Consider the following 26461-nt stretch of genomic DNA (forward strand, 5'->3'; position numbering starts at 1 on the left):
CTCAAAGGCAATGGGACCGGATAACATCTCTCCATGGGTCCTGAGAGAGGGAGCAGAGGCGCTATGTGTACCCCTAACAACAATATTCAATACATCTATCGAAACAGGGAGATTGCCTGAGGCATGGAAGACAGCAAATGTAGTCCCAATCTTTAAAAAAGGAGACAGACATGAAGCACTAAACTACAGACCAGTGTCACTGACATGTATAGTATACAAAGTCATGGAGAAGATTATCAGAAGAAGAGTGGTGGAGCACCTAGAAAGGAATGATCTCATCAACAGCAGCCAACATGGTTTTAGGGACGGGAAATCCTGTGTCACAAATCTACTGGAGTTCTATGACATGGTGACAGCAGTAAGACAAGAGAGAGAGGGGTGGGTGGATTGCATATTCTTGGACTGCAAGAAGGCGTTTGACACAGTTCCGCACAAGAGATTAGTGCAAAAACTGGAGGACCAAGCAGGGATAACAGGGAAGGCACTACAATGGATCAGGGAATACTTGTCAGGAAGACAGCAGCGAGTCATAGTACGTGGCGAGGTGTCAGAGTGGGCACCTGTGACCAGCGGGGTCCCACGGGGGTCAGTCCTAGGACCAGTGCTGTTTCTGGTATTTGTGAACGACATGACGGAAGGAATAGACTCTGAGGTGTCCCTGTTTGCAGATGACGAAGTTGATGAGAAGAATTAACTCGATCGAAGACCAGGCAGAACTACAAAGGGATCTGGACAGGCTGCAGACCTGGTCCAGCAAATGGCTCCCGGAGTTCAATCCCACCAAGTGCAAAGTCATGAAGATTGGGGAAGGGCAAAGAAGACCGCAGACGGAGTACAGTCTAGGGGGCCAGAGACTACAAACCTCACTCAAGGAAAAAGGTCTTGGGGTAAGTATAACACCAAGCACATCTCCTGAAGCGCACATCAACCAAATAACAGCTGCAGCATATGGGCGCCTAGCAAACCTCAGAACAGCATTCCGACACCTTAATAAGGAATCGTTCAGGACCCTGTACACCGTGTACGTTAGGCCCATATTGGAGTATGCGGCACCTGTTTGGAACCCACACCTAGCCAAGCACGTAAAGAAACTAGAGAAAGTGCAAAGGTTTGCAACAAGACTAGTCCCAGAGCTAAGAGGTATGTCCTACGAGAAGAGGTTAAGGGAAATCAACCTGACGACACTGGAGGACAGGAGAGATAGGGCGGACATGATAACGACATACAAAATACTGAGAGGAATTGACAAGGTGGACAAAGACAGGATGTTCCAGAGATTGGACACAGTAACAAGGGGACACAGTTGGAAGTTGAAGACACAGATGAATCACAGGGATGTTAGGAAGTATTTCTTCAGCCACAGAGTAGTCAGTAAGTTGAATAGTTTGGGAAGCGATGTAGTGGAGGCAGGATCCATACATAGCTTTAAGCAGAGATATGATAAAGCTCACGGTTCAGGGTGAGTGACTTAGTAGCGACCAGTGAAGAGGCGGGGCCAGGAGCTCGGACTCGACCCCAGCAACCTCAACTAGGTGAGTACTAGGTGAGTACACACACACACACACACACATCTTGTACTCAGTCAGAACACACAATCGCCTTCTACTATCAGAAGTCACAATCGCGGGTGACAGTCAGGAAGGCAATCAGGTTACAATCGACCGCCAGGGAGATACCCATCAGGACGAAGTACCCAGTCAAGCCAATGCGAGAGGTGGTGATTACTTCGAGGGTGGGAGTGGGAGGGTGGGAGTCGGTGGGTGGGTGGGTGGTCCAGGGAGGAGGCTCTGGTTTGTGGGTATGTTGATAGGAGTAGGGGTGGGATAGGATGGTAGGGGGAGAGGAGGGGTGAGTGGGAAGGGCGTTGCTGATGGGCGGGGAAGCCGAAGAGAAGTTGATGGGGGGATGAGAAGTTGTGGGTGGATATGCGGAGGCTGTGAGACACTGAGTGGGTGTCTGGGGTGATGTGGGTTGGACACTGTGGGTGGAACACCAACAGTTTGATGGGTCACGCTAGCAACGCTGGTACCTACACAAACAGCACTGCAGTTCTCTCGTGTGTTACAGTTCGTTGGTTTCTGCACGATCTATGACTAGAAATAACATGTATTATATTATGTTAAGTCAAATTAATATAAATGAACTTGTATTTGCAAACAAGTAGCAGAAGCCTTACTTCTAACAGATATCTAACAGACCTCAAACAATACGTCTAGCAGACCTCAAACAATACGTCTAGCAGACCTCAAACAATACGTCTAACAGACCTCAAACAATACGTCTAACAGACCTCAAACAATACGTCTAACAGACCTCAAACAATACGTCTAACAGACCTCAAACAATACGTCTAACAGACCTCAAACAATACGTCTAACAGACCTCAAACAATACGTCTAACAGACGTGTCGTAGTCTCTTACAGCGCTGGTATCCCCACGCACTCTGAAGTTTCGATATTAGCAGACAGGTCCAAGAGAGATATGATAAGGACGTACAAGAGTGGTGAGGAAGTGGAACAGCCTGAAGAGTTTTAAGAATAGGTACGATAAGGTTCACCAAGCCAGGAGAAAGAGTGAATCCAGTAATAAAGTTGACAGGGGAGGGGGGCAGGAGCTGTGAATAGACTGCTACGACCACAAGTAGGTGACCGCTTGCCAACACACACACACACACACACACACACACACACACAATCTGGAGAGTAAAGTTCTTGGCGCAGGGAAAGAGTGGACCTAGCGAAGAGGCGAGGCCAGGAGCTATGACTCGACCCCTTCAGCCACAAATAGGTACTGCAGGTGGGTACATACACTGACACACAAACGAGGGCAGAAATACGACCACAGGAAACAGCAACGACCATAGTGTTTTCCGTGGGCGTCTCCTCGGCACATTGAGAACTTCCTAGGGTTCAACAAGACACCTCCAGCCCTGCACTACCTCACCTGTTTACACCCCAGTAAGCACCTCCACCCCAGTGGTTTGCCACCATCAGTGGCCGTGCTGGACGAGGCTTCGCAGCTGCAAATTCCAAATTCCCGTCAGCGTCTTCCTCTCCGCAAGTCAATTGGCGTTGGTGTTCAGTGGTCAGTCGTCAGTGTTCAGTGGTCAGTCGTCACGTGAGGTCACAGACCCTGAGCTGCTTTGGGGATTAGCGTGGACGGTTACAAAGCATGGCTTGCTTCTGCAGTGTTTTAAAATCTGAGGTTGGAGAGTTGAAGGAGGAGGTCTTGCTTCTCCAGGAGGAGATTAGGAGGCTGAAGGTCCACCTCAATGGGCCTGGGAGAGAGTGTGAGGTGGTTGGAGATGTGGGGAATGAGGCTTCTAGCAGTGGGGTGCAGTCTGTCTCTCACTGTGAGGAGGCTGTAGGTGGGGAGGTAGCAACGGCTACCAGCAGTGAGGTGCAGTCCAGCACCTGCTACAAGTGGCGAGTTGTTCACAGTAATGGGAGGCGCATCAGAGTAAGGAAAGTTAAGAGTGAAGATCTGAAGGTAGGAAATCGCTTCTCTGTTCTCCAGGATGAATGTACTTCAGTGGCCAGTGAAGGTAAGGGTACTACTGCCCCTGCTAATGAAGGTAAGCGCATTCTTGTGGTTGGTGACTCTCAGGTAAGATATGTTGACCGTGCTTTTTGTAATAGGAATAAGAAGATGAGAGATAGAGTGTGCTTCCCTGGAGCTGGTGTTGGGGACATTGTCAACAGGCTGGATAATATCATGTCAGGTAATGGGAACAAGCCCATTATCTGTCTCAGTGCTGGTGGAAATGATATTGGGAAGGGTAGGAGAGAAGAGCTGCTAGATAAGTACAGGTCAGCTATAGATTTCATTAAGTCTAAGGGAGGGATCCCAATCATATGTAGCATCTTGCCTAGAAGGGGAGTAGGAAATGAATGGTTGTCTAGGGCAATTGGTGTAAATTGCTGGCTAGACAGATACTGCAAGGAACTTGCAATCCCATTCATTGACAACTGGAACAACTTTTATGGCAAACATGATATGTATGCAAGGGATGGGGTACATCTCTCTGGGGCAGGGGTGGTAGCACTTGCAGACTCGATTGAGAAGGCCATTGGTGAAATGCCTATGATTTTAAACTGATGGAAGATAGAGGTATGGGTGTGTGTGGGAAACAAGCAGGTTGCAACACTAGGGTTGGAAACAGTAAATGTATAAAAGGCATTCAGCATGAAGTTATAAATAAAGACAATAGAACAGGTCAGCAAACAAAGGGGGACAGCAGAGGGCAGCAAGGGACTAGCTCCCTTAAGGTTTACTATACTAATAGCAGGAGTGTTAGAAATAAGATAGATGAGCTAAGATTAATTGCAAGTGCAGGAAACATAGATATTATTGCTATAACAGAGACCTGGCTCAATCTGAAAAATAGAGAGATGCCCTCTGAATGTCACATACAAGGCTATAAATTATTCCACACTGACAGGGTCAACAGGAAAGGTGGTGGAGTAGCGATGTATGTCAGAGACAATTTAAATTGTTGTGTTAGACAAGATATTAAATTAGAAGCGTCAGCCACTGAATCTGTTTGGTTACAGCTTCTCGAGGGCCGAGAAAAACTAATTTTGGGTGTGATTTACAGGGCCCCAAATCTTGATAGGGAGTGCAGTAAACTTCTATGGGACGAAATTCGTAAGGCATCTACATACGAAAATGTTGTGCTAATGGGAGATTTCAACTATAGACAGATTGACTGGAGCAATTTGACAGGAAATTTAGAGTCGGGTGACTTTCTTGATACGATCCAGGATTGCTTTTTAAAACAGTTTGTGACAGAGCCAACTAGGGGAAATAACCTCCTTGACTTGGTTCTTGCCAGTAGGGAAACACTAATTAATAATCTTGAGGTTAATGATGAGCTTGGGGAGAGTGATCACAAATCACTCAGTTTTAACATATCATGGAATTCCCCTAATAATGGCAATCTAGTCTCCGTCCCTGACTTTCGCTTGGCTGATTTCATAGGACTGAAAAATTACTTAGGTGGGCTGAACTGGAATGACCTGACTAAGGGTCAGGTAGGTGGTGATGGTTGCCGATATGATGCTTTCCAGGGCATAGTTCTAGCTGCTCAGTCAAATTATGTTCCAAATAGGGAAATCAGATCAAACAAAATTGATCCTAAATGGATGAACAATAGATTAAAATATCTGATTGGTCAAAAGAGAGGCATATATAGGCAAATCAAAAGAGGAGAGGGGCAATTAAGAAATCGATATATTCAGTTAAAGAGAGAAATAAAAAAGGGAATTAGAAAAGCAAAAAGAGATTATGAGGTTAAAGTTGCAAGAGAATCGAAGACTAACCCAAAAGGATTCTTTCAGGTATACAGAAGTAAGATCAGGGACAAGATAGGCCCACTCAAAAGTTCCTCGGGTCAGCTCACTGACAGTGATAAGGAAATGTGTAGAATTTTTAACACATACTTCCTCTCAGTTTTTACACAGGAGGATACCAGCGATATTCCAGTAATGATAAATTATGTAGAACAGGACGATAATAAACTGTGCACCATTAGGGTCACAAGTGACATGGTCCTTAGGCAAATAGATAAATTAAAACCTAACAAATCCCCAGGCCCTGATGAACTGTATGCAAGGGTTCTAAAGGAATGTAAAGAGGAGCTTAGCACACCTTTGGCTAATCTTTTCAACATATCACTACAAACTGGCATGGTGCCAGATAAGTGGAAAATGGCAAATGTGATACCTATTTTCAAAACAGGTGACAGGTCCTTAGCTTCGAACTATAGACCAATAAGCCTAACCTCCATAGTGGGAAAATTTATGGAATCAATAATTGCCGAGGCAGTTCGTAGCCACCTTGAAAAGCATAAATTAATCAACGAATCTCAACATGGTTTTACAAAGGGGCGTTCCTGCCTTACGAATTTATTAACTTTTTTCACTAAGGTATTTGAGGAGGTAGATCATGGTAATGAATATGATATTGTGTATATGGACTTCAGTAAGGCTTTTGACAGGGTCCCACATCAGAGACTATTGAGGAAAATTAAAGCACATGGAATAGGAGGAGAAATTTTTTCCTGGATAGAGGCATGGTTGACAAATAGGCAGCAGAGAGTTTGCATAAATGGGGAGAAATCAGAGTGGGGAAGCGTTACGAGCGGTGTTCCACAGGGGTCAGTGTTGGGCCCCCTGCTGTTCACAATCTACATAAACGACATAGATGAGGGCATAAAGAGCGACATCGGCAAGTTTGCCGATGACACCAAAATAGGCCGTCGAATTCATTCTGACGAGGACATTCGAGCACTCCAGGAAGATTTGAATAGACTGATGCAGTGGTCGGAGAAGTGGCAGATGCAGTTTAATATAGACAAATGCAAAGTTCTAAATGTTGGACAGGACAATAACCATGCCACATATAAACTAAATAATGTAGATCTTAATATTACGGATTGCGAAAAAGATTTAGGAGTTCTGGTTAGCAGTAATCTGAAGCCAAGACAACAGTGCATAAGTGTTCGCAATAAAGCTAATAGAATCCTTGGCTTCATATCAAGAAGCATAAATAATAGGAGTCCTCAGGTTGTTCTTCAACTCTATACATCCTTGGTTAGGCCTCATTTAGATTATGCTGCACAGTTTTGGTCACCGTATTACAGAATGGATATAAATTCTCTGGAAAATGTACAAAGGAGGATGACAAAGATGATCCCATGTATCAGAAACCTTCCCTATGAGGATAGACTAAGGGCCCTGAAACTGCACTCTCTGGAAAGACGTAGAATTAGGGGGGATATGATTGAGGTGTATAAGTGGAAGACAGGAATAAATAAAGGGGATGTAAATAGTGTGCTGAAAATATCTAGCCTAGACAGGACTCGCAGCAATGGTTTTAAGTTGGAAAAATTCAGATTCAGGAAGGATATAGGAAAGTACTGGTTTGGTAATAGAGTTGTGGATGAGTGGAACAAACTCCCAAGTACCGTTATAGAGGCCAGAACGTTGTGTAGCTTTAAAAATAGGTTGGATAAATACATGAGTAGATGTGGGTGGGTGTGAGTTAGACCTGATAGCTTGTGCTAACAGGTCGGTTGCCGTGTTCCTCCCTTAAGTCAATGTGACCTGACCTGTTAGGTTGGGTGCTTTGGCTTAAGCCGGTAGGAGACTTGGACCTGCCTCGCATGGGCCAGTAGGCCTTCTGCAGTGTTCCTTCGTTCTTATGTTCTTATGTTCTTATGGAAGGAAGCTTTCAGATACCTCTGGCTTTTTTTGACACCTCTATCGTCTCTTGGGCTTCCTTTGGTCTCCATTGTGGCCCATTCGATGCAATTGTTGCTCCATTATTCTGTCCTGTCCAACGCCATTATTCATTTCCCTCAATTATCTCTGCCCAGCTTGGAAAATGTTTCATATCCTTTTTTTGTGAGGAGCCGGAGGAAGGGGGTAGAAGGGAGGGCCAAGGGAAGGAGAGATATGGAATGGGAGGGGCAATGGGAGGGAGGATGGGGAGGGAGGGAGGATAGGGAGGGAGGATAGGGAGGGAGGAGAACAGAACAGAGAAAATGGGAAGGCAGCCACGAAATTCTCCTTTGGTGTCATATTCATTAATCTGTTCTTCTCTAACTGAACAAGTTATTTTTTCTGTCCTGATTTTTCTTAAGTAATAAAATTTGTGTGGATGTAGTGTTCGTTCAATGCTTGGATGTCTTATACACGTGTTTGTAAACACGTGTTCATAAACATGTGTTTGTACTAGACAAACTTCTACCGTGGAACACAATTTTATCTGTATTGTAGACGTTTCACCATCCAGTCTCTATCAATACAAATTCAAGGACATAATGGGTAGACTGTAGAACTATATACAAAAGACGAGGTAATCAGTCCCTCAGCCTAGAAGTAGGCGAAAAGTACCATAGTCTCCAAGACTACAGTGTTTAGTTCTTCAGCTTCAACGCTGGTGAAGCTGAAGAGGGAGAGCGAGACTACTTTAGGCTTCGTCTGTATGATCCTTCGTCTGCAGAAGGGTCATACAGGTCGCAACTCACCAAGACACTAGCCAGCATGGATATTATTATTGTTTAAAAACTCAAAAGAGTAAGCTATCATATATATACACAGAGATAAACTCTTCTTGGAGTATATACAATGACATGCAAGCTTCTCAGTCTGAATACACAGATGTACAGCTTTCGGTAAATTTACACTAAGAGATGCATTCCTCCTAGTGTATGTGCAGAGAGAGGCATACTTCTCGGTGTATATACAGCAAATAAAATACACAAAAAAATAGGCGGCATGCTCAAGTAGACGACCAGGGTAACACTTTTTTCTCACGGAAGCTAAGTTAAATCGGTTATATACCTTACTAAGGGAACCCTATAAAAATTCTTATTCCATAAAGGATCCAATTGACGTTATTCTCTTCGTACCTTGGCACGTACCTGGCCGATGTAACAGTAATTAAAATATTAATACACAAGTAACTAACTTCAAGAATTCAAACCGCTCGACGCTGTCCTTGGAGCCAGAGATCTCAACGCTAGATGTTAGAGTGATCCTTGTGCAGGGGTGTGTGTATATATATATATATATATATATATATATATATATATATATATATATATATATATATATATATATATATATATACGATCCAGATGTTTAGCTTAAATCATCTGGATCACCCCACTGTGTATGTGGCAGAGGGAGGCGGTGACCTGACCAATGACGGCGGGTCCATCAGAGGTCAGGGTCGGCCCCCAGGGGGCAGTAAACAGCTTACTGTAGCAATTAAGAGCCAATACTAATTGGTAATTACCCTCTCAGTAGCTGAACCTCGAACCAGCCCAGTAAGGTCTTGTCTTCTCTGCACGGATATTAAGCATCCAGCTTGGTTTATACGGTCTTAAGTAATGTAAACAGCTAATGGTTTATGTGTTCGGGCTTATGGTTTTTGAGAGGCATTAGGTATCATGGATGGAAGATGAAGGGAGCATTTAAGAGGGTTGCCGGGTTAGGGTGATGAATGAGAGGAATCATTGTTGTGACTCCCTAACGAGGGTGTTTGGTTGATGTGGAATTAAGTGGATTAGAAGTTGTCCCACCCACCTCTACACTGTTTCTTGACCTACTCCTGTCTAGTATGACAGAGTGTCCTAGGAAGAGGGACAACAGTAAAGGTGTCATTTTACGGGCTAATCGTCTAAAGTCAAATACACCTTTTAAAAAAAAAAAAAACTCTAACCACGCCAATTCGACCATTCCTAACAGCCACATACGTCAATTTAAAAGTGAGCACTTCGTCCGCTCGTTAGCGGTTAGTTATTGACTTTACTGGAGTTCCTACAGGTAATTTAGCCTAAGCTCCATGTGAAATAATGACCTCTAATAGGAGGCTGTCGTAACAAAATGGTACCATTGTTACCCTTAACCATGCATGGGGGAAGATTTTATTCATGGGGAAGCGCTCAAAACGTAGGGGTCATACATCGCCTGAGGAATGGATGGTAACCAGGCTTCACCCGAGGTAGGAAAGAGAAGCTCCAACTCCTCGGATCATTCTCTCAATATACCTTACAATCACACATTTCAACAATATCTCACATTAACATAACACATAAATTACAAAAAAAAATCGACGTTTTTAACTACCTGGAGTCTGCTGGGAGAGCATCCCGGGGGCCAACGCCCCCGCGGCCCAGTCCTTGATCAGGCCTCCCGGTGGATCATGGCTTGATCAACCAGGCTGTTATTGCTGTCCGTACGTAGTCCAACGTACGAACCACAGCCCGTCTGACGAGATACTAACTTTAGTATGAGAAACAAGACAAAATTTGAATACAAAATAATGATAGCATGAAAATAAAGAAATTTTACGCATAAGAGAGCCGGTGAAGCAATCTGAACTGTATTTTAAAGTATCATAGGCATCAATATCGTTTATTCTCTGCTGCATCTTTTTCAAGATTCAGTTTTTCCTAGAGGATTGTACTAATAGCCAAGAGGATCCAGAGGTGCCACCAGAAGAATGCTGTTGATGGTGATAGCTGAAGGTACTGGGAAGATGGATCCAACAGCATTTTGATGGGACTTATATACCTGCTAGAGTGCTATCATCCAGGTTTCAAATATGAAATTCACAGATCAATCTGGCTGTAAGTTCCTTTGTAGCTTCGCAGAAGAGGAATGGGACAAGTGGATCTTCCTGCTGGACGCTTCCTGAGTCAAATCTTTGTTGTAACCAGCTGAAACAAATGGAAAAAAAATAGGGAAAAAGTTCTCGATCGGCTCCCAAAACCATATTTTTTCAGAATGTATTCTCAGGATCTAGATTAAATACTGTCTTATCTTCGGTTAGGTCCCTGATGTAAGCTCTTGTTGCAACAGTTACTGTTTCACTGCTGTGAGAGATCCCATAGCCAGGTTGGATGTGGTGACGTGTACTTAGCTCTGTGAAGACCTGTTTGTGTGCTCTCTGCGAATCTGAACCAGGATGCCCTCTCTTGAGCAACTTTACCAGCAGCTGAGAGAAGAGCTCAGAGTTGCTAAGATGGAGATACGGCGATTAACGGAGGAGAACAAGAGGATTCGTAGTAATCCTCCTGTTATGAGTCCCCAGGTTAAGAGGGGAGCTTGGTCAGTGGCCGGGCAACATGGAACCAAGCTGAAGATCAAGAAAATGGTTGGAGAGGCAGAAACAACGAGAAACCAGAAGACTACCGTGGAAACTTCCAACCCATTCTCGGTGCTACCCGACGAATGTGAGGGTTCTACTGGGAATGCCACAATGAGCACCAAAGAAGCATTGGCAGACGTGAGTGAGACATCCCTAGAAACCCCAACGAAGACCATCGAGAACGTCTTGACGAATTCTACAAGTGGTGTAATGCTACCTGGCGAATGTGAGTCGACTACTCGGAGCATCACGACGGACGACGCCAAGGAAGGTAAAAACATTGTTGTTGTTGGGGATAGCCAGATTAGGTACATGGATAGGGCATTCTGCTTGAAGGATAGGAGTAGGAGGCAGAGAGTGTGTTTTCCTGGGGCTGGGATGAAGGATATTGTTAGCCGTCTGGATGACATCATGAGAAGTAATGGGAGCAATCCTATTATCTGTCTCAGTGCTGGAGGCAACGATGTTGGCAGACGTAGGAGTGAGGACCTGATTAGCAGGTATAGGTCAGCAATAGAGATAATTAGGAGGAAGGGTGGGAAACCTGTCATATGTGGCATTTTGCCAAGGAGAGGAGTTGGAAATGAATGGTTGTCCAGAGCAATTGGAATCAATTGCTGGCTGGACAAATACTGTAAGGAAAATGCGGTAACATTCATTGACAACTGGGACCTCTATGGCAGAAATGACATGTATGCCAGGGATGGGGTTCACTTATCTAGGTGTGGGGTGGGAGCACTGGCCAACGCAGTGGAGGGAGCTGTTAGGTCTTCAAACTAGGAATAGTTAGTGGTATGGGTTTTTGTGGGAAAACTGTGAAGTCTCAGGGTAGTAATATGAGTACTAGGAGAACTAGTAATAGGCAAAATGAGGTGGATATTGGAAAGCCAGTGGCACTAATTGACAAGGACAGAAATAGGTTTAGTGGAATAACAGAAAGGAGCAGGAAGGGTAAAGAGAGAGGAGGGTCTTTAAGTATTTATTACACAAATAGTCGCAGTGCTAGGAATAAGATGGACGAGTTGAGACTAGTTGCTAGTGCAGGTAACAGATGTATTTGCCATTACTGAGACGTGGTTTAATTCAAAAAGTCGGGACATGCCTGCAGAATGTCACATTCAGGGTTTTAAATTGTTCCAAGTAGATAGAAGTATCGGGAAGGGGGGTGGGGTGGCATTGTATGTCCGAGATCGCTTGAACTGTTGCATAAAAACGGGTATTAAGTCTGAAGTAACACATACAGAGTCGGTTTGGATAGAATTTTCAGAGGGGCATGAAAAATTAACTTTAGGTGTGATATACCGTCCCCCAAATTTAGATAGGGACCAGGGGAGACTACTATGGGAGGAAATTGTTAGGGCCACAAGGCACGATAATGTAGTAATTCTAGGAGACTAACTTTAGTCATATTGATTGGAATTTCTTGACTGGGAATTTAGAATCATATGACTTCTTAGAAGTAGTTCAGGATTGTTTTTTGAAGCAGTTTGTGACAACCTACAAGGGGAAATAACCTGATCGACTTAGTTCTGGCAAACAATGAATCCCTTGTTAATAATTTAGAAATTTCAGAGGAACTGGGTGCTAGCGACCACAAATCAATTACATTTAGAATTGAATGGAAGTATGATAGTAGGGATAACTCAGTAACAGTCCCAGATTTTCGCTTAGCAGATTACGATGGGCTTAGAGAACACTTATCTGTTGACTGGGGTTGAACATTAAAATGGTATAAAATACCGACAGGTTGTTAGGTAAGACACATATGCAACAGTTAGGTATCTTTATTTTGAAACGTTTCGCCTACACAGTAGGCTTCTTCAGTCGAGTACAGAAAAGTTGATAGAAGCAGAAGATACTTGAAGACGATGTAATCAGTCCATCACCCTTAAAGTTTTGAGGTGGTCAGTCCCTCAGTCTGGAGAGCATTGTTCCATAGAATGAAACAATATGGAGATGAAGTGACAGGATGGAGCCTATTTATAGCGCCAACAGGTGAGACGTAGGTCACTAGGAGAGGTAAGAACTCAGATGTTGGGAGGTCAGGTCCCTCTCAAATCCAGCCGTTCTCACTAGTAGAGTATCTTGGTACAGACCTACAATCAACTTTTACAACCTCTACTAGTGAGAACGGCTGGATTTGAGAGGGACCTGACCTCCCAACATCTGAGTTCTTACCTCTCCTAGTGACCTACGTCTCACCTGTTGGCGCTATAAATAGGCTCCATCCTGTCACTTCATCTCCATATTGTTTCATTCTATGGAACAATGCTCTCCAGACTGAGGGACTGACCACCTCAAAACTTTAAGGGTGATGGACTGATTACATCGTCTTCAAGTATCTTCTGCTTCTATCAACTTTTCTGTACTCGACTGAAGAAGCCTACTGTGTAGGCGAAACGTTTCAAAATAAAGATACCTAACTGTTGCATATGTGTCTTACCTAACAACACTGTTGACTGGGGTAACGAAGAGAGCTATCAATATGACAGTTTTCTGAACACAATACATGCTGCTCAAAGAACGTTTATCCCTTATAAAGAAATTAGATCAAATAGAAATGACCCAAAATGGATGAATAATAGGCTGAAATATCTGCTAGGGCATAAGAAAGGAATTTATAGGCGTATCAAAAGAGGCGAGGGTCATCTTATGAATCAGTATATTGACATTAAGAGGGACATTAAAAAGGGGATAAGAAAAGCTAAAAGGGACTATGAAATTAAAGTTGCTAGGGATTCTAAAACTAACCCAAAAAGTTTTTTCCAGGTATATAGAACAAAAGTCAGAGATAAGATAGGTCCCCTTAAAAATAACTATGGGCATCTTACTGACAAAGAGAATGAAATGTGCTCGATTTTAAATAATTATTTTCTCTCGGTTTTTACACAGGAAGACACTAATAATATAAGAACATAAGAAAGGAGGAACACTGCAGCAGGCCTGTTGGCCCATACTAGGCAGGTCCTTTACAATTCATCCTACTAACAAACATTTGACCAACCCAATTTTCAATGCTACCCAAGAAATAAGCTCTGATGTGAAAGTCCCACTCAAATCCAACCCCTCCCACTCATGTACTTATCCAACCTAAATTTGAAACTACCCAAAGTCCTAGCCTCAATAACCCAACTAGGTAGACTGTTCCACTCATCAACTACCCTATTTCCAAACCAATACTTTCCTATGTCCTTTCTAAATCTAAACTTATCTAATTTAAATCCATTACTGCGGGTTCTCTCTTGGAGAGATATCCTCAAGACCTTGTTAATATCCCCTTTATTAATACCTATCTTCCACTTATACACTTCGATCAGGTCTCCCCTCATTCTTCGTCTAACAAGTGAATGTAACTTAAGAGTCTTCAATCTTTCTTCATAAGGAAGATTTCTAATGCTATGTATTAATTTAGTCATCCTACGCTGAATGTTTTCTAACGAATTTATGTCCATTCTGTAATATGGAGACCAGAATTGAGCTGCATAATCTAGGTGAGGCCTTACTAATGATGTATAAAGCTGCAGTATGACCTCTGGACTTCTGTTGCTTACACTTCTTGATATAAATCCCAGTAATCTATTTGCCTTATTACGTACGCTTAGGCATTGCTGTCTTGATTTAAGGTTGCTGCTTACCATAATCCCCAAGTCCTTTTCGCAATCTGTATGGTTAAGTTCTACATTATTTAACTTATAAGTGTTAGGGTTATGGACACTCCCGAGCTTCAGAACCTTGCATTTATCTACATTGAACTGCATCTGCCACTTTTCTGACCAAGAGTAGAGTTTGTCTAAATCCTCCTGAAGTTCCCTAACATCTACGTTTGAATCAATTATCCTACCTATCTTCGTGTCATCGGCGAATTTGCTCATATCACTAGTAATTCCTTCATCAAGATCATTGATATATATTATAAACAACAACGGGCCCAAGACTGATCCCTGTGGAACGCCACTTGTTACTGATCCCCACTCGGATTTAACCCCATTTATGGACACTCTTTGCTTCCTGTCTGTGAGCCATGATTCGATCCACGAGAGCACCCTTCCCCCAATGCCATGAGCTGCTACTTTCTTGAACAGTCTTTGGTGAGGAACTCTATCAAATGCCTTACTAAAATCTAAGTAAATAATATCAAATTCTTTATCGTGGTCAACAGCCTCAAAAGCTTTACTGAAGAAAGTTAATAAATTAGTTAGACAGGACCGGCCTCTTGTGAATCCATGCTGAGTATCTTTAATCAAGCTATGCTTATCGAGATGGCTTCTTATAATCTCAGCTATAATTGACTCTAGTAATTTGCCTACAATTGAGGTCAGGCTTATTGGGCGGTAATTTGACGGTAACGACTTGTCCCCTGTTTTAAAAATAGGAATTACATTAGCCATCTTCCACATATCAGACACTGCACCTGTTTGAAGAGATAAATTAAAAATATTAGTTAATGGTTCACAGACTTCCATTTTGCATTCCTTAAGAACCCTTGAAAAAACCTCATCAGGACCCGGTGACTTATTTTGCTTCAGTCGGTCTATCTGCTTCACAACCATTTCACTAGTGACTGTGATGTTACATAATTTATCTTCTTCTGATCCACTATAAAAATTAATTACCGGAATATTATTAGTGTCTTCCTGTGTAAAAACCGAGAGAAAATAATTATTTAAAATCGAGCACATTTCATTCTCTTTGTCAGTAAGATGCCCATAGTTATTTTTAAGGGGACCTATCTTATCTCTGACTTTTGTTCTATATACCTGGAAAAAACTTTTTGGGTTAGTTTTAGAATCCCTAGCAACTTTAATTTCATAGTCCCTTTTAGCTTTTCTTATCCCCTTTTTAATGTCCCTCTTAATGTCAATATACTGATTCATAAGATGACCCTCGCCTCTTCCGGTAATTAATTTTTATAGTGGGCCAGAAGAAGATAAATTATGTAACATCACAGTCACTAGTGAAATGGTTGTGAAGCAGATAGACCAACTGAAGCAAAATAAGTCACCGGGTCCTGATGAGGTTTTTTCAAGGGTTCTAAAGGAATGCAAAATGGAAGTCTGTGGACCATTAACTAATATTTTTATCTCTTCAAACAGGTGTAGTGTCTGATATGTGGAAGATGGCTAATGTAATTCCTATTTTTAAAACAGGGGACAAGTCGTTACCGTCAAATTACCGCCCAATAAGCCTGACCTCAATTGTAGGCAAATTACTAGTCAATTATAGCTCAAATTATAAGAAGCCATCTCGATAAGCATAGCTTGATTAATGATACTCAGCATGGATTCACAAGAGGCCGGTCTTGTCTAACTAATTTATTAACTTTCTTCAGTAAAGCTTTTGAGGCTGTTGACCACGATAAAGAATTTGATATTATTTACTTAGATTTTAGTAAGGCTTTTGATAGAGTTCCGCACCAAAGACTGTTGAAGAAAGTAGCAGCTGGTAGGTAAGACACATAGGCAACAGTTAGGCATCTTTATTCTTTATTCCGAAACGTTTCGCCTACACAGTAGGCTTCTTCAGTCGAATACAGAAAGTAGGCAGGAACAGTAGAGAAGACGATGTAATCAGTCCATCACCCTTAAAGTCGTAGAATTTGAGGTTGTCAGTCCCTCGGCCTGGAGAAGTTCAGTTCCATAGTCAGGAACTATCTGAAGATCAAGCGACAGTGCGGAGACTTAAATACTGTCGGAAGGAGAGGTGCAGAGTAGTAGTAGTAGTGAGAATGTAACCACTGAAAGGTCAGGTCCCTCTCAGATCCAACAATTCTCACTTGAAAAGTTTGTCCAAGGTGTTTTCTGTATCAAGATGCTATGTCGCACTGTCGCTTGATCTTCAGATAGTTCCTGACTATGGAACTGAACTTCTCCAGGCCGAGGGACTGACAACCTCAAATTCTACGACTTTAAGGGTGATGGACTGATTACATCGTCTTCTCTACTGTTCCTGCCTACTTTCTGTATTCGACTGAAGAAGCCTACTGTGTAGGCGAAACGTTTCGGAATAAAGAATAAAGATGCCTAACTGTTGCCTATGTGTCTTACCTACCAACCTGTCGGTATTTTATACCATTTTGATGTTCATCTTGTCAGACACTGCAACACATAGCATCTTGATACAGAAAACACCTTGGACAAACTTTTCAAGTGAGAATTGTTGGATCTGAGAGGGACCTGACCTTTCAGTGGTTACATTCTCACTACTACTACTACTCTGCACCTCTCCTTCCGACAGTATTTAAGTCTCCGCACTGTCGCTTGATCTTCAGATAGTTCCTGACTATGGAACTGAACTTCTCCAGGCCGAGGGACTGACAACCTCAAATTCTACGACTTTAAGGGTGATGGACTGATTACATCGTCTTCTCTACTGTTCCTGCCTACTTTCTGTATTCGACTGAAGAAGCCTACTGTGTAGGCGAAACGTTTCGGAATAAAGAATAAAGATGCCTAACTGTTGCCTATGTGTCTTACCTACCAACCTGTCGGTATTTTATACCATTTTGATGTTCATCTTGTCAGACACTGCAACACATAGCATCTTGATACAGAAAACACCTTGGACAAACTTTTCAAGTGAGAATTGTTGGATCTGAGAGGGACCTGACCTTTCAGTGGTTACATTCTCACTACTACTACTACTCTGCACCTCTCCTTCCGACAGTATTTAAGTCTCCGCACTGTCACTTGATCTTCAGATAGTTCCTGACTATGGAACTGAACTTCTCCAGGCCGAGGGACTGACAACCTCAAATTCTACGACTTTAAGGGTGATGGACTGATTACATCGTCTTCTCTACTGTTCCTGCCTACTTTCTGTATTCGACTGAAGAAGCCTACTGTGTAGGCGAAACGTTTCGGAATAAAGAATAAAGATGCCTAACTGTTGCCTATGTGTCTTACCTACCAACCTGTCGGTATTTTATACCATTTTGATGTTCATCTTGTCAGACACTGCAACACATAGCATCTTGATACAGAAAACACCTTGGACAAACTTTTCAAGTGAGAATTGTTGGATCTGAGAGGGACCTGACCTTTCAGTGGTTACATTCTCACTACTACTACTACTCTGCACCTCTCCTTCCGACAGTATTTAAGTCTCCGCACTGTCGCTTGATCTTCAGATAGTTCCTGACTATGGAACTGAACTTCTCCAGGCCGAGGGACTGACAACCTCAAATTCTACGACTTTAAGGGTGATGGACTGATTACATCGTCTTCTCTACTGTTCCTGCCTACTTTCTGTATTCGACTGAAGAAGCCTACTGTGTAGGCGAAACGTTTCGGAATAAAGAATAAAGATGCCTAACTGTTGCCTATGTGTCTTACCTACCAACCTGTCGGTATTTTATACCATTTTGATGTTCAAAGTAGCAGCTCATGGCATTGGGGGAAGAGTGCTCTCGTGGATCGAATCATGGCTCACAGACAGGAAGCAGAGAGTGTCCATAAATGGGGTTAAATCCGAGTGGGGATCAGTAACAAGTGGCGTTCCACAGGGATCAGTCTTGGGCCCGTTGTTGTTTATAATATATATCAATGATCTTGATGAAGGAATTACTAGTGATATGAGCAAATTCGCCGATGACACGAAGATAGGTAGGATAATTGATTCAAACGTAGATGTTAGGGAACTTCAGGAGGATTTAGACAAACTCTACTCTTGGTCAGAAAAGTGGCAGATGCAGTTCAATGTAGATAAATGCAAGGTTCTGAAGCTCGGGAGTGTCCATAACCCTAGCACTTATAGGTTAAATAATGTAGAACTTAGCCATACAGATTGCGAAAAGGACTTGGGGGTTATGGTAAGCAGCAACCTTAAACCAAGACAGCAATGCCTAAGCGTATGTAATAAGGCAAATAGATTACTGGGATTTATATCAAGAAGTGTAAGCAACAGAAGTCCAGAGGTCATACTGCAGCTTTATACATCATTAGTAAGGCCTCACCTAGATTATGCAGCTCAGTTCTGGTCTCCATATTACAGAATGGACATAAATTCGTTAGAAAACATTCAGCGAAGGATGATTAAATTAATACATAGCATTAGAAATCTTCCTTATGAAGAAAGATTGAAGACTCTTAAGTTACATTCACTTGTTAGACGAAGAATGAGGGGAGACCTGATCGAAGTGTATAAGTGGAAGATAGGTATTAATAAAGGGGATATTAACAAGGTCTTGAGGATATCTCTCCAAGAGAGAACCCGCAGTAATGGATTTAAATTAGATAAGTTTAGATTTAGAAAGGACATAGGAAAGTATTGGTTTGGAAATAGGGTAGTTGGTGAGTGGAACAGTCTACCTAGTTGGGTTATTGAGGCTAGGACTTTGGATAGTTTCAAATTTAGGTTGGATAAGTACGTGAGTGGGAGGGGTTGGATTTGAGTGGGACTTGCACATCGGAGCTTGTTTCTTGGGTTGCATTGAAAATTGGGTTGGTCAAATGTTTGTTAGTGGGATGAATTGTAAAGGACCTGCCTAGTATGGGCCAATAGGAAAGTTAAGACACATGTGCAACATCTGGATATCTTTATTGTAGTAGACGTTTCGCCATCCAGTGGCTTTATCAATACAGATTCTAGGACATAATAGGAAGACAGTAGAACTATATACAAAAGATGAGGTAATCAGTCCCTCGGCCTTGGAGTTAGTGTTCACAGCATCGTGGTGGAGGAGAGTCTGGAGCAAAGACAAGAAGACTGGCGCTTTTTATAGGCGTCAGTGAATGGGACGGGCAGCAGACGAGGTCAGTCACTGGTAGGCGGGATTCCCCAGTGGAAGTAGGTCCTTCCCAAAGAGATGGGTTAGTTGCAGCAGCCGTGAAGAAGGTCTTGTAGATGTCCTCTGAACCAAGATTCCATGATGTTGCAGTGTCTGACAAGTTGTGCAAAGAAAGGTATAAAATACCGACAATATGAAAGTTAAGACACATGTGCAACATCTGGATATCTTTATTGTAGTAGACGTTTCGCCATCCAGTGGCTTTATCAATACAGATTCTAGGACATAATAGGAAGACAGTAGAACTATATACAAAAGATGAGGTAATCAGTCCCTCGGCCTTGGAGTTAGTGTTCACAGCATCGTGGTGGAGGAGAGTCTGGAGCAAAGACAAGAAGACTGGCGCTTTTTATAGGCGTCAGTGAATGGGACGGGCAGCAGACGAGGTCAGTCACTGGTAGGCGGGATTCCCCAGTGGAAGTAGGTCCTTCCCAAAGAGATGGGTTAGTTGCAGCAGCCGTGAAGAAGGTCTTGTAGATGTCCTCTGAACCAAGATTCCATGATGTTGCAGTGTCTGACAAGTTGTGCAAAGAAAGGTATAAAATACCGACAATATGAAAGTTAAGACACATGTGCAACATCTGGATATCTTTATTGTAGTAGACGTTTCGCCATCCAGTGGCTTTATCAATACAGATTCTAGGACATAATAGGAAGACAGTAGAACTATATACAAAAGATGAGGTAATCAGTCCCTCGGCCTTGGAGTTAGTGTTCACAGCATCGTGGTGGAGGAGAGTCTGGAGCAAAGACAAGAAGACTGGCGCTTTTTATAGGCGTCAGTGAATGGGACGGGCAGCAGACGAGGTCAGTCACTGTATTGATAAAGCCACTGGATGGCGAAACGTCTACTACAATAAAGATATCCAGATGTTGCACATGTGTCTTAACTTTCATATTGTCGGTATTTTATACCTTTCTTTGCACATGGGCCAATAGGCCTGTTGCAGTGTTCCTCCTTTCTTATGTTCTTATGTGTCGGAGCAAGGTGGCAGCTTCTGTGTCAGTACTTCTGATTGTCGCTTTCGCAACAACACGGCAGAGGGTGTTACCAGAGGAGACGAGTCTGATGCCCCAGTCCTCTTCCAAGGCACCGAAGATGAACGATTTATTTTTTTTAGTTGTCAGTCAATCAAGATAAGATAGTTGGTGAAGAATGTTATCTCAGAAAGGAGGATTTTGGCGGTTGTATCTCCTTTTTTTACACAAATCAATTTTACGAGCTAAGAGCTGTTGTCCTACATCAGCTCATTTCAAAGCCCAGCCCCATCTGAGGTATACTACCACCCCCAGGATGCGACCCACAACAGTCGACTAATACCCAGGTAACTTCTCACTGCTAATGAACATGGGCAGCAAGTGTAAGGACTGAACCACGGAAACTTAGTAAGTGAACTGAGTGCGGCGCCAACTTAGCTGTGTTGTGGTCTTATTCCAGTGTAACTTTCCCTAGAACTACCGAGAATGACAGTAGCTTTATAAACATCAGACATGCAAAATTATTAATCCTGAGATGGAGTTATCAGTAGAATTGTTGTTTGGTGTCACTGGTCGCCCTGGGCGAGTGATTATCTTTCAGTGTTCAAGCTGTGCAGACGATAGTGTCATCCCTGGTAACTATTCTGATTGCTATGTGTTGCTTTCATTTTTTTTTTTTTTTTGCTAGCGTTTGCACAAACTTTCTCGTTATCAGTGGCAATTTCTTGTGTCTGTTCTGGTAATTCATGCATTGATTAAGGCAGAGAGATCAAGTTATCTGCTCTAGGTAAGCTACGTCCTGTTCTGATGACTGCTGAGGCTTGCAATTTACCGTCACTTGCCGGTGCTGGTTACCTGTAATTGCTTAAGCCAGTTGGACTGCTACCGTGTTACTTCCTCCTTAAGTGGATATGATTTGGACCTGACTAGCTTGGGACAGAAAGTGACTTGAATTTGCCTAGCATGAACCAGTAGGTCTGTTGCAGTGCTCCTTCTTGCTTATGTTCTTATACTCTGAATGAACATTAAAATGGTATAAAATACCGACAGATTGTTAGGTAAGACACATATGCAACAGTTAGGTATCTTTATTTCGAAACGTTTCGCCTACACAGTAGGCTTCTTCAGTCGAGTACAGAAAAGTTGATAGAAGCAGAAGATACTTGAAGACGATGTAATCAGTCCATCACCCTTAAAGTTTTGAGGTGGTCAGTCCCTCAGTCTGGAGAAGAGCATTGTTCCGTTGTCTGAAACAATATGAAGTTGAAGTGACAGGATGGAGCCTTTATATAGTGCCAGGAGGTGAGACGAAGGTTGCTTTGGGAGGGCAGGTCCCTCTCAAACCCAGCCGTTCTCACTAGTAGAGGTCGAAGTTGATGGTCTGTACCAAGATACCCTTGTGTTGCAGTGTCTGACAGAATGAACATTAAAATGGTATAAAATACCGACAGATTGTTAGGTAAGACACATATGCAACAGTTAGGTATCTTTATTTCGAAACGTTTCGCCTACACAGTAGGCTTCTATCAACTTTTCTGTACTCGACTGAAGAAGCCTACTGTGTAGGCGAAACGTTTCGAAATAAAGATACCTAACTGTTGCATATGTGTCTTACCATGTTCTTATACTCTCTTTTTATATCACCGTCCGCAGCTGCCCGGCCCCAGACCAGGCCTTCTGGTTGCTGGCTTGATCGATCAGACTGTTAATCTCCGCCACTAGCAGTCCAGTGTATGCACCACAGTTCGGTTGATCAGAAAATTACTTGAACTAATCGAATTCCCACTTGAAGACAGCTAGGGGTTTGTTGGTAACTCCCCTTAGGTGCGGTGGGAGGACGTTGGAGAGTCGTGGTCCAGTGTCTCGGGTATTTAAGTTGATGAGCTTTTCAATTACCTGCCCGCAGCATATAAGCGAGCTGGTTTTAGGTTGGGAGATTGGGCACAGCTTGTAGAATTGACTGCCCATAGGTCATCACAGCTGTAAATTAGGTTGCTTGTAGAGCGCTCAGCTGCTTGTAGGGAGATGTGAGCTGCTCTCCACGGGGGTCGTATGCGACTCAGCATACCTGTTATAAATGAGCTATTAGATATTATTATTAGGAACACGGTATTCTCCACACACCTGACATGTGCCTCTTCTCACAGTGACAGATGCAAGATTTTCTAGGCTTTGTGACTGGATAACTGCAACTTTTTCTGCCATCGTTCAATCTGTCCAACAAGCTTGTGATGGTATAGAGGAAACCAGTGTGGGGGTAGAAGGGACAGGTGCCTCATCATGTGGGGGTGGTGGCCATAGGGATTAAGATGTTTTGGTTGACGCCCCTCAGAGCTGGAGAGGAAAGGAGAGAAGTGTTTCACACTAAACGCATAGGCCGCACCGTGACTATCACCCACTGTCGTAGTACACAATACACTAAGTGAAGGAATCACCATGACTGCTGTTGGCGATGAGAGAATGTGTGCTGAGAAACATGAGCATTTATCTTTGTCTTTGTCCTCCTCCTCATTCCCCTTCCCTCTTCAAATCTGTCCCCCTCCACCCTTCTCTTGGAAAAAACATCGTTCCAACTACCCACCTTCACACTCCTGGCCCTTAATCCACAGACACAGCACTTCGTTAATCTTGATGAATATATATTAATGTAGGACCTTGACACTTCGTACACAAACCTGTTCATATTAATCTAATTTATCCTCTCTCTCTCTCTCTCTCTATATATATATATATATATATATATATATATATATATATATATATATATATATATATATATATATATATATATATACACTAAACGCACAGAACGTTCAAAAGAAATAGAGGAAATGTTAAATCCCGACATAAAAACGCGTGTATAAACATTAAAAGGGAACGCACTAAACAAAACACGATTGAGATTGCATCACTGGTGCTTTTTTCATTCAGTGTTTATTAATAATTATCCAGGGCCTTGTTATTACGTTCAGTGTGAAATTGTGAGTCACGCGGTGATAGGGGCTCGTGTCGCAGCCTTGCTCGCTCCAGCCTCCAATTTTCACCCTCCCTCCATCTAATTTATATTTTGTCTTGAAGATATTCTCAAATGAACTTTTACTTGTTACAGATATTGTTTTTGTTCTTATTGTTGTTGGTTGGATTGTTAGGTTTGCAGCCTATCGACTGCTGGAGGGTTATTAGACTGCATGTCACTCTTACACCGACACCTCAGATTGATTTAATCCACTAAAATGGGAAGTTGGCATTTAACGTGTATACTGCTTTGTTACTTACACACACACACACACACCCCCACACAAACACACACACACATACACACAAACACACACACACACAACACCAACACACACACACAACACACAACACACACAACACACACAACACAAACGAACACACAAACGAACACACACACAATGCACGAGCTGTTTTAACACTTCATTCCCATTGACCATTTCAGATTTCACTTCACTTCCTGCTCACTTCTACTACATATCATTCCTCATTATTCGATAACAAAAAGTCTCCCTCCATATCATCCAAACTTGACTTATTAAACAATTATCTCTATATCTCTATTTCTTATGCGTCTTTACTCAACACTTCACCACTGTTACTCTTGGCATCCCTGTTTACGTGTTTGGTCTCGCCTCTATCTCCACAACTGTTCCACAGTCTAAACATGTGCTCATGGTTTCTCACCTATTCTTTCACATGTTTTATTTTCTACTTCTAACACACTTAAAAAAAACACATTTCCTGTCCTTCTTTTCCGCGAAATTTTACGTGTTAACTTCTCCGTCTTGTACCCACCCACGAGTTTTACCTTGTCCTGATGAATAGGTAAAACTTGCGATTTTGGCTTAAATAGCAACGTTCTTCTTGCTGAATAAGGCAAGCAAAAATTTGTGTATGCAATAATTTCGCAAAAATCATTCTGAACCTAACGAAAAAATGTATTTCACTGTTTATTAAATTATTGCAAATTTATGCAATACGTATAATTATATATATATATATATATATATATATATATATATATATATATATATATATATATATATATATATATATATATATATATATATATATATATATATCAGTGTTGCGTTTGTATGATATTGCAGTGTGCTGGAAGTGTCAGGTCAGTGTCAGAGAGGGTGGGGTAGATCAGGTAACTATGGTGGAAAGGGTTGGATCAGGTCAGTGTGGGAGAAGGGGGTCAATCAGGTCATTGTGGGAGAGGGTTGGGTTGATCAGGTCATTGTGGGAGAGGGTGGGGTTGATCAGGTCAGTGTGGGAGAGAGGACAGGTGAGGGTGGGTTAATATTCGGGGAACCCCGAGTGACCCACCATCTGGGATGTGTGGTCAACGAGGCAGTTAGCGTCCTGGTGATAACGAGCAGCAGTTAAGTATTTAATGTCGATGTCTAAGGAACCACCCCTTCCCCATACCCTTAATGGCTCTTTTAACCCTTTTACTTCTCTCATAATAATAATAATAACAATAATAATAATAATAATAATAATAATAATAATAATAATAATAATAAATAAAAAGGCACAATACCGTGACTAGAACAATACAACAATAATAATAATAATAATAATAACAACAACAGCAACTCTGTACATATGCTCATGAGTATCACTTGTGCTGTGTACACACTGAGAGCAACAGAGTAGGTACACTTGGAGAAATGTACATCTCATTAAGTATACACGAGTTTCCTTTAAACCTTAAATTAAGAATGAAGGTATGCTTGATGTGGGGGTGTACAGGTGACGTGCAGCCGTAATGACACTATCTAGTCGGTGGCATTTAAACCCAATAACCAACCATAATAACTGTTGACTTAATTTAATGTTCTGAGTTACTTTTATTAGTGTATGTACACCGAGAGAGGTGTGTACCTCTCACTTTATGTATACAGAAATGCATGTATCCCTCACAGTATATGCATAAAAAATGTAGCTCTTACTGTAAATATTAAAAAATGAGTATCTTTCCGTGCATATACACAACATTATCCCATTCCGTATTTTAGAGATCATTGTGCAGTATGACTGTACTTTGCTCAGTGAAGACGTGTCCTGTGTACTCTCTGTGGACTGAACCAAGATGCCCTCCATTGAGTAACTTTACCAGCAGCTTAAGGAGGAATTGAGGGTGGCGAAGCTCGAGATACGGCGATTGACGGAGGAAAACAAGAGGATTCGTAGTAGTCTTCCTGTTGTGAGTCCTCACGTCAAGAAGGGAACCTGGGCAGTGGCTGGACAACATAGAACGAAGTTGAAGATCAAGAGGACGAATGGAGAGATAGAAACGATGAAGAAGAAAGAGACTGCTGTGGAAACTTCCAACTCTTTCTCTGTGCTACCAGACGAATGTGAGCCGACTACTGGGAACATCACAATGCAGAACAAGGAAGGTAAGAATATTGTGCTTGTTGGGGACAGTCAACTTAGGTACGTGGACAGGAAAAAGGTTCACGAGAAAAAAAAAAAACACTGTATTTATACTAACTGTCGAAGCGCCAGAAATAAAATTAATGAATTATATTTGGCAGCATGTGCTGGGAACTTTGATGTCATTGCAATAACTGAAACATGGTGACCTGTCTCTAAGTCTCTAAGATTTCAGAGATGGTGAAGCTGTCTTTGTTTTGTCTTAGAAACAACGATTAATGATGATTCAAGACATGTTCGACTGCGGAAGTTATGTTCTTTGATCACTATTCGGGCGTCCCTGAATTTCATGAGATGATTGGCGGAATTCCAGTGTTGTACATAGGCGTTGTTCAAATTATTGTTCCTACATGCATTAATGTGTTGAGGCGTGTTTCGAGGTTTCTTGCTGTTTCACCTACATATATCACCTACATATATCTTGTCACAGCCTCCACAGGGTATAGTTTAAACTCCTGCATTTACTGGTTCATGGTGCTTCGATTTTGTCATGGTTAGATCCTTTATTGAGGTGCTGGACGCGATGGCGACTCTAGTGTCAGCTTGTGCTAGTACTTTAGAAACGT

This window comes from Cherax quadricarinatus, chromosome 51 (genome assembly GCF_038502225.1).
Source record: "Cherax quadricarinatus isolate ZL_2023a chromosome 51, ASM3850222v1, whole genome shotgun sequence".
Taxonomy (NCBI): Eukaryota; Metazoa; Arthropoda; class Malacostraca; order Decapoda; family Parastacidae; genus Cherax; species Cherax quadricarinatus.